The sequence below is a fragment of the Gavialis gangeticus genome, unplaced genomic scaffold (genome assembly GCF_001723915.1).
Source record: "Gavialis gangeticus isolate Ggan-Ray unplaced genomic scaffold, GavGan_comp1, whole genome shotgun sequence".
NCBI classification, from domain to species: Eukaryota; Metazoa; Chordata; order Crocodylia; family Gavialidae; genus Gavialis; species Gavialis gangeticus.
Genome location: NW_017729025.1, coordinates 94,495,785 through 94,504,533, shown reverse-complemented (window position 1 = coordinate 94,504,533; position 8,749 = coordinate 94,495,785).

Below are 8,749 nucleotides of genomic sequence, written 5' to 3'. Positions count from 1 at the left end.
CCCTGAGCATTACCTCCCCTGCTGGGCCCTTGCAGATGTGCTTCTTGATAATTTTCTCAAAGGTCTTCCCAAGGACCAAGGTGAAACTAACTGGCCTATAGTTACCTGGGTCTTCCTTTCTCCCCTTCTTGTAAAAGGGGACCACACTCGCCCTTTTCCAATCCTCTGGTACCTGGCCAGAGCCCCACAAACACTCATAAAGCTGTGCCAGGGGCCCTGCTATGACCCCCGCCAATTCCCTCAGCACCTTCTGGTGAAGAGGATCTGGACCTACTGTTTTAAACACGTCCAGCCCCTCCAACTATTCCCTAACTAAGTCATCCCTGACCCTAGGCATGGCGGTACCTCCCCTGGGTCCATCCATAATCCTATTGGAGAAATGTCCTGGTTCCTGTTCAGGAATATGGAGGCAAAGAATTTGTTAAAGAGGTCAGCTTTTTCATTAGCTCCAATCACCAGATTGCCAAGCCTGTCCTGTAGGGGCCCCATGTTCCCCAGTGCCTTCTTACTTGGCCTTCCTAACAGCCCCCCTGCAGTCACAAGGAACAGAGGTGTAATCCTCCTTGGTGATAGCCCCTTGCTTCCACTGTTTGTATGCCTCCTTTTTTGCCCTCAGGCATTCCTGGATACTTTTGCGGAGCCATGGGGGCTTTTTAGCACTCCTGCTTGCCTTGGTGCTCATTGGAACTGACTCCTTTTGAGCTTGGAGGATCATCTCCTTGAGGAACAACCACCCGTCTTGGACTCCCATCTCATTGAGGTTGTTATTTGGTTTAAAGTTATGCCACTCCAGGGCAGGGTTATCTCTAGTCTGCCTAATTTTGCTACTGTTCCATTAAGGTGTGGCCACTCTTCACAGTTTTTCTGCTCAAATTGAAGTCCTCCAGTATCCCAGGATGCAGTGGCCTCTCCAGAGGTGCTCACCCCTCCCGCTGACCTGTGTTTGAAACTGTGCCTACCCCTGCGCTCTGTTGCAGTGTGTTTGCTTCCCGGTGCCTGCACCTCCCAGACCCGGCCACATGCCCTGGTGGAGCCAGGTGGCTAGAGCAGGGTAGAGCTTGGCAGGTGCAGTGCAGCAGCCTGAGTCCAGTTCTCCCTGACTCCATGCTCTGCCAGGATGTGCAGGGTCCAGCCACCAGCTCCCCCTGCCTGGCTCACTTGGCAGCAGCCATGGTTGGCAGGCACCTGAAGTCTCTGAATCCCCTGTAGCAGCCAGTTGGCTCTGGGAACAGAGCGCAGGGCTCGGCACTGCCCATCTCGGCAGGGGCTGCACAGAGCAGTCAGGGAGACTGTGCTGCTCACAACTACCAACCAAGCCCAACAGGGAGTCCTGTCCTTGTACTGCCCCCTACCATGTTCCCATAAAGCTGGGCCCAAGCTGGGCCAAGAGAGCGAGCTCCAAGGCTGTAGCACTGGCTCTGCCCAGCAGGAGCAGCAAGCCTTTTAGTCCTGGTCCAGGGGGGTTGCAGGGAAAGGACTTCCTGCCCGCACCAGGCTTTAGAAGCAGCTGTGCGCAGCACAGCCTCCCTGCCTGCTCTGTGCAGCCTCAACCTGGTCAGACAGTGCCAAGCCCCAGGCTCCCTGCCTGGAGCCACCGAGCTGAAACTGTGGTGGGGAGGGGACTCAGGGGCTTCAGGCCCCTGCCAACCACAGCCACAGCCAGTCAAGCCTGGCAGAAGTAGCCAGCAGCTGGACCCTGCACAGCATGGCAGAGCATGAAGTCTCAGGAACCAGTCTCAGACTGCTGCACTGCAGCCACTGAGCTCCACCCTGCTCCAGCCTCCTGGCCCCACTGCGGTGTGTCCAGGTCCTGGGAGCAAGATCCTTTTTTTTTTCCTCCAGGGTTTGCTGCCATTAGCCTTCTCCAAGAAACCTAATCCTTTTTGGAGCTCAGGTGGCACCCAGCTGGCTGATGGCAGCTCCAGTTGGAGCAGCATGGGGAGCGGGCTCTGGAGAAAGCAGTGTCAGGCCCTTTGGAGCTCAAGCAGCATGCCGGTTTAGCCAGCAGCAAGAAACACCACAGCTGCCAGGCTCTCTGGGAGTGCGACACTCACTCTGCCTGCCAGGAGCAACAAGCTGGTCCTGCCCCTAGCTCCTCTGTTCACCAGACCGCTAGTGGCAAATCACAGCTGTGCAGGTGAAAGACAGGCAGTGATGGTTTTTCATCCTACAGTGTGACGTGTCCATTAAACAGAACAACACTAAGCCGATTAACCCTAGTTCGGCTTACAGCATAATAAGGTGTAACAAGGCCTTTACTTGTACTCTGATAGAATAGCCATTGCAATGTAGGCAGGGTAGAAAGAATTCAGAAGGTATATTCATACAATGAACAAGTGTGCTGTAAACCACAGTTAAATACCAGATGGTGTTTTCCACAATCCCAATATAAAAAGACAAAGAAGTCAAGTGATCTTTAGCTCTGAGAAATTGTTAGTAAGAAAAGGTCTGAAAAGTGCATGCCATGTTAAAATGTGCAACAAAATGCTTTCTCAGGTCACTTGTAAATGGTCACGCTTAGAAATTAGAGTAATAAGCAGGTCCTTGCTTGAAGTCCTGTTTGTGTGGCAGGCTGCTCCTCTCTGATAATTTATGTTCCCTCTTATCATTAGAACTCTGTTCCGGACCAGCCTCACAGAGGAAGGCTAAAATAGAAAACCACACCCCAAAATAGCAAACTGACTTTCAGCACTTGGAGTGTCCCACGCCAAAATATCTCTGTTTATAAAAGAACAGAATATTCTTTGTCCTGATCTGAACCTCAGATTAGTACATAGAAGTGAGGCACTTGGAACAAGCAACTCTAGCTGTAGTTGGCAATCTTAAATAATTAAGGAAGAGTTTGAGCTGCATCTGTCTCCCAGAGGGCTGCAGTCTTTTTAACTTGATGCTTTTCATCTCATATTGTCTAGGTGAAACCGTGTCAAAATTGTTCAGTAGCTTCAGATCCTTTTCTAAATTGGACAGTCTCAGAATACTGTTCTGTGCAACTTGGTGAGAAAATTGCTGCTAGCTGAAAAGGTGGAGTCTAACTGAGAAAAGCTGTTTCTGAGGGGTTGAGGCCAGTAAATAGCAGAGCAGCATAAGACATGTTCAGTTCAACCATTTACTCTTCCATAGATGGAGTGAAGCTCTGCTTTTGTTGCTTGAACAAACCCTAATCTTGAATTAAGGGCAAAGGAAAATGATATTGGGAAAGGCACTACAACTGACTATGTTTCAAGGTTTGTCAGCTGGTCATATTTGGTGTAGCACTGATTTATTTTTAATCATATACATTGCCAGTCTTGCTTGCTCTGGCTATTGTTAATGGTTTATATGGAGTATGATTTAAAAGATTTTACAATTCCTTTTTAAAATGATGTCTTTTAATGTAGCATATCTGCTCTACCCATCTAGAACTGCATGTGTTTATTGTGTGAATAAATACATTGCAACTGTTTTGTAGAGCCAATATTATGAACTGGAATATTCCCAGCAACAGAATAGCTTACTAAAATCCACATGGGCAAATTTTCTAGTTATATCTTTGCCAGCAGTTATGGCAGTGTTTTGGTTTAATTGTACCTGAGGACAAAAATTGACCTACTTGCTATCTATTATTAGTGATGAACAGACAAGAAATAATCCATCTTGAATTCTGTTCTCAAGTTGAAGTAAGACTAGCAGTTTAAAATACATCATTTCAGTTATCTCAATTATTCCAAAGCAAAGAGAGGTATAGTATGATAACAGAAGAGCTAGAGTGTCATTCCACAGAACAAAATATGCAGGGAGGTGATATTTTATTTGCGGTAGATTTTAGCACAGTATTAGAATGCAAAACCCAGCTCAAATCTGGGTAGCCACATGCCCCTGAAAAACATTTACTACCTTGATCTGCAGCTTTTCAAATGCTTTGAAATTCTGAAACCTTTAGAGCAGCTGCCAACTTCTATCCTGTTACCTGGATACTTTTGATCGTATTCATCTTTTGATGCAGTTTGTTTTATTGTAAGCATGTAACTACCTCACTTCAAAGATCTCAATTTACTGTTTCACAATGGAAAGTGAGGGACATTTTTAAAAGGATGTGGAGAAGTTAGAGAGTATACAGCAGCAGGCAACAAAGATGACCAAAGGCTTGGAAAGAAAGTCATACGAGGAGAGGCTGAAAGAGCTAGGCTTGTTCAGCTTGCGGAGAAGGTGGTTAAGAAGAGACATGATAGCAGTTTTCAAATACTTGAAGGGCTGCCATAAAGAAAAGCGAAACCACCTTTTCTCTCCTGCTGCAGAGAGGAGGATGCAGACCAATAGCTTGAAGTTGCAGGAAAGTACATTTAGTTTGGATACCTGGAAAAAATTCTTCACCGTTAGAACAGTGAGGCAGTGGAATAGACTGCCTAGGGAAGTCGTGGATGCTCCATCACTGGAAGTGTTCAAGAAGAGGTTGGACAGCTGTGGTCAGGAATGATCTAGGCATAGTTATGCCTTTTTTACCATGGGTATTCCCCATGTTTCTGGGCTTTGCTGGTTGCTCTCACCCCTACCCCCACCTTTTTTCTGCTGTATGTGTCAGGGTGTTTTTAAGTCTTCCCAGAGGCGCTGGGTGTTTGTAGCAGGGCACTGAGACGCCTGCTACTTATGGAGCAGTAAGTGAGGAGCCCAGCTGTGGGTTGCCAGGGCAACCAGTAGACGTCAGCTGATAGGAAGGGGCAGGGCCTGGCCCCTATATAACTCCCAGGCTGAGGCCAAGCAGGGAGTCCCTTGCTAGCAGTTGTAGGGGAAGCAGCTCTGCTGGACTGAACAAAGAGGAGAGGCTAGACTATAGGTATAGCTTTGAGACTGGGGGAAGGATAGAGCACCCCTGATGTGGCAGGGCTAATGTGATAGCTGAGTGGCTTGAATTTATGTTGCAGCCTAGGGGTTTGAGCTTTTCTATTTATTGTTTACAACTGGTAGTTTGGGTGAGGCTATTAGGGGTTGGAGGAGGCCTCATAAGGGGACCCACAGTAGTGTGGGGACCCTGGTGCCAGAGAAGGTGCTGCATTTGGGGTGCACTGACCCTGGCACCTGCAAGGCACAGCATTTTAGGGGTGCACAGACCCCAGCCCTAGAGCAAAGGGGCCAGGCATGGCTATGGCCACCTGAGCCCATCTGCGGGGGTTTGAAACCCTGAGGAGGAGAGTTGGGGCCAGGCATAGCTATGGCCACCTGGGCGTGATGAGCCCCAGAGCAAAGGGGGTGGCGTGACGAACCCAAACAGCGTCCGGTACATCAATGAGGCGTGGGGCATGGTAAAAGGGTGGTTGGAGCCACGCATAACCCATAAGGCTGGGGTACATCAAGTCACACAGTACAAAACAGGGCCAGGATGCAACAGAGCACCATGTCCAAAGGGACAAAAGGCAGCCTCCCTTTTAATATATATGTAAGAGCAAGATATGGCAGGCGAGAATGAGGGTGCTTTGAGACTAACTTGGCACGGTAGGAGGTGCTAGGGGGATCTCTGCCACCACTAGGACCCTGCGCCGTGACAGTGTTGCCTATGGCCAAGGCTAGGACTTTGACTGGGATGTGCCAGTGCTCATGCTGGGACCAAAGCCACAGGTTCCTGGCTAGGGGGTCTTGCCCCTAACCTCAGGGTCAGACTGATCACCTCTTTTGGGTTCAGGAAGGAATTTTACCCCATAGTCAGATTGCTATAGACTTTGGGCGGGGAGGGGGGATTGCCTTCTTTGGAGGGCATGGCTCTTGACCTGGGACCTCTTGAGTGCATATTGACAACATTTTATAGAAGCAGGACATTGGCTGCTGTGATTCACCTGCTTTACCTGTGGCAGGCTACGGTGTTAGGTCTAGGTTGAGTCACAGTTGATGGTGGTCTTATGTAGCATTTAGATTATGGTTGTATGGGGTGATTTGGATAACGATGATTCTGCCTCAGGCATGGGGTTGGACTAGATGACCTCTGGAGGTCCGTTCCAGCCTGACTTCTCTATGACTAGTGTTCTAGCACCAGGCTTGAAATGCCTGTGTTTACAGGAACCGCCTGCTGGTGCTTTGCAATTCGTATTCTAAGGAAGGTATTTTGGGATCATGCAATCACTTTGGAAAGAACTTTTTCACCACCTATTCTCAGTGCTTGTTGGTGACATGTGAAATCAGGCAGTCTACACTGACATGGAATGATGGTTTCCATGTCAAGACACTGCAATAGAGGAAAATCCTAATCTCTCTGAAGGCATATGGTGGGTTTTCCCTACCCTCTTAAGCCCAATTGTTGTCTGCTGCTTTCCTCATCTCAGAGATGGCTGCAGTTCAGTCATCTTAATGAAAATGTAACAGTTCATTCTAGAAGATGATCATTATCATTGACACTGGTCTCAATTAATCAGTACAGTGTATTGTGTATACATATTGTTTATGTACCCAAGACCATATTGGGGCTGGCTACATTTTTATAAACTAATACATGCATGTCATTATCTAATCAGAAATATTTTTATAAATTGTCCACCTTAAGAAGTTACCACTTCACTGCGAAGTAACTGCTTTCAGCAACAGAGTTCTTCAGTACCTCGGGTACTTCCCCGCAGAAGTTGTCTAGATGCGTCTTTAGCTTTTCTGCAAAAGCATTGGTGGGCTGTATGCAAGAGAAAAAGTAAACCGCTTGCTCTATGTAAATTCTCAACAATGACTTGCTTGTATGTAATTCTGAGATCACTGTCTGATTAAGAGAGAACTATGCAGGCTTCTACCTGTTTTCCCTAGCATGAAGTCATGTTATCTACCACGTTGAGCTGCCTGTGGTAACAAGTTGAACAATGCTGAAATTCAAGCCTCAAACCGTAATGCCATATGATGGAATATTAAACGCCAAGTACTGTTTATCTAAAGAGTTCATTTCACAACATATGTCAATGGTAATAAGAGAGACTATAGTCTGTTTTTTCTTATATATGGCTTTTCTTATGCAAGCTGCATCATCTTATGAATCTGCTTTTCTGCAAAATTCATAACTTTACCTCATCACTAAAACTGTCCAGGAAGGAATTGTAGGCCAGCTTTCAATTCTAACAAATGTTATTTAGAAACCTGCAAATGTGTCTTCTGTCCCATGACATAATTTGCCTTTACATCTCCCACTTGCAGCCAGCAGTTTTCTCCCCATAACATGGGGAAATCTATAGCAAAACCACAATCAGCTGGTTATGTTGTGCTTCAAGGCCTCAGTCATACAACTATGTAACTTCATGTTAGCAGACCAGTGGATGTTAGCAGTTCAATGAACATCTCTTGGGTTTAAAGTTATCACACACATGCTTAAAGGTTTAAGGTAATGAAGCAGCTGCTACACGTGCGCACACACTCTATTCCTGCTGGCTGGTGCAGCTTCTCTAGAGCTCTGTCGGATACCTCTCAAGTGCCTTAGGCAGATGAGGTTCTTTGGGTGAATCTGATATCTTTTTATTAGACCAACTTAAATAGTTGGAAAACAACTTTTAAGCAAGCTTTTTGGTTCAAAAACCCTCTGTCAGGCTGAGGAAGTTTCAGCAGTTGGTGTGTGCTCTTCCTGAATGGAATGAAAAGTAAAGAAGTCAGAGGCTGGGCTGGCCTGCATACAAGATGCACACACCAACTGCTGAAACTTCCTTAGCCTAACTAAGGGTTTTTGAACCCAAAAGCTTGCTTAGTAATTGTTTTCCAACTCTTTAAGTTGGTCTCATAAATGATATCAGATTCACCCAAAGAAACTTGTCTGCCTATGTCCTTAGACCAACACAGCTATAACCTACACCCCCGTCTCAAGTGTCTTACGCTTCTGGCCAGATATCAAGTGTCTGCAGAACAGTGTTATAAAGATAACATTTTTACCTACTTATTCCTTTTTTTTTAACATGGAAAAGTGTGACCAGTGGTTGGACCCATTGAAGTATGCAACAGTTAGTGACTTATGCTTCCTGTCCTGTGACTCACTCTGTTGGGGACTTTGGACTGTTGTCTGTGACAGCAGCCAGTTTTGCTTATTTATCCTAATGGGTGTTTCTTACAACAGTCCTGAGTATTTTAAATGTTTTCTTTGCCATAGGAAATGCAAGCCATTCAAGACAGGCTTCAAACATTTCTTTGATTGAAATACAGTTAGCTTATGTTTATTTACTTGAGCAAACCCCAAATAAAGCAATTAATCTTAGTCAAGATTTTTTAAAAATGTTTTCTAATGTTAGGCCTCTTAGTTCATATTCAGTTGTGTAAATTTTAGACTCCCATTTCAGAAGAGATGGACACCCAGCAGTTTCAATAGAAAACATTTAGAGGCTATTTGATCCTCTGAACTTCTAAAAATCAGTTTTAGTTTCAACTAACCTGACTATTAACAGTCGTAGTTGAGAATCTTGGTCTACATCTTCTGACATCACCTTAAACTCAAAATGTGGGATTTGTAAAAGTAAATTTTGTAAATGAACTTTTAAACTTAAAAATATATTGTAAAGAGTATGGTATATAGTATCCTTATATTTATTAAAAGATAAAGCTCATATTGTTAAACTAAGCTGTCTGGAGTCTTGATGGGCCGAATATTACAGCTTCTGCTCCTCCCTTTCCCACCTACACAGTGTCTTGTCTCTTTCCTGATTTGTATTATTTTGTGGTTGCTCGTAATGTTGCCTGAGTCACCAGATAGGTGTTTTCCTCCGGTTTTAAGCCCTATACAAGTCGCACTGCAATCCTGTTAATTTTTTTCTTGATTTTTTTTTTTTTTTAC